The sequence below is a fragment of the Terrapene carolina genome, unplaced genomic scaffold (genome assembly GCF_002925995.2).
Source record: "Terrapene carolina triunguis isolate 2854851 unplaced genomic scaffold, T_m_triunguis-2.0 Scaffold833, whole genome shotgun sequence".
Taxonomy (NCBI): Eukaryota; Metazoa; Chordata; order Testudines; family Emydidae; genus Terrapene; species Terrapene triunguis.
Genome location: NW_020665184.1, coordinates 2318661 through 2319108, shown reverse-complemented (window position 1 = coordinate 2319108; position 448 = coordinate 2318661). Strand labels below are relative to the sequence as shown.

The following is a 448-nucleotide window of genomic DNA, read 5'->3' as shown; positions in this document are numbered from 1 at the left end:
CCCCCCAACTCCCGCCCCGCCAAGGGGAGCTGGGTTACACTGGGGCCAAGCCGGTGGGTCCCTGGCTCGTCGGGCAGCGCGGCTGGGCACCCCCTCCCTGGGCACAGTCACCAGTGAGCCCCTCTGGTCCTGGGGGGCAATAAGCTCCACCCCCCCCAACCCCCCGCAGCCGGCGACCCGCTCTCACCCCAGCCAGCGGCGCCTCCCGATGGCTCTGCCTGTGCCAGGGGAGACGGGACCCCAGCACCATTCTGCCCCCTGGCACGTCGCCCGCCCGAGCCGTCTCCACCTGCCCAGCGACGGGCGCTGCCCTGCGGAGCAAAAGGCACCGAGTGTCAGCCACTGAATGGAGGAGAACCCAGGAGTCCTGGCTCCCAGCCCCCCCTGCTCTAACCACCAGCCCCCACTCCCCTCCCAGAGCCAGGGAGAGAACCCAGGAGTCCTGGCG

General features: G+C 71.9%; 1 protein-coding gene across 3 annotated transcripts in view; it reads right to left on the bottom strand.

Moving 5' to 3' along the window:
* KANK2 (KN motif and ankyrin repeat domains 2) overlaps window positions 1-448 on the bottom strand; it is a 30565-nt gene that overhangs the window by 23057 nt on the left and 7060 nt on the right. For 2 of the 3 annotated variants that reach the window (XM_026660608.2, XM_026660609.2), the window contains exon 3: window positions 188-311. The exons of the other annotated variant lie outside the window; for it this stretch is intronic. The gene's annotated coding sequence lies outside the window, so the exon portion shown is untranslated. The remainder of the gene's footprint in view (window positions 1-187; window positions 312-448) is intronic. 3 annotated transcript variants of the gene reach the window in all.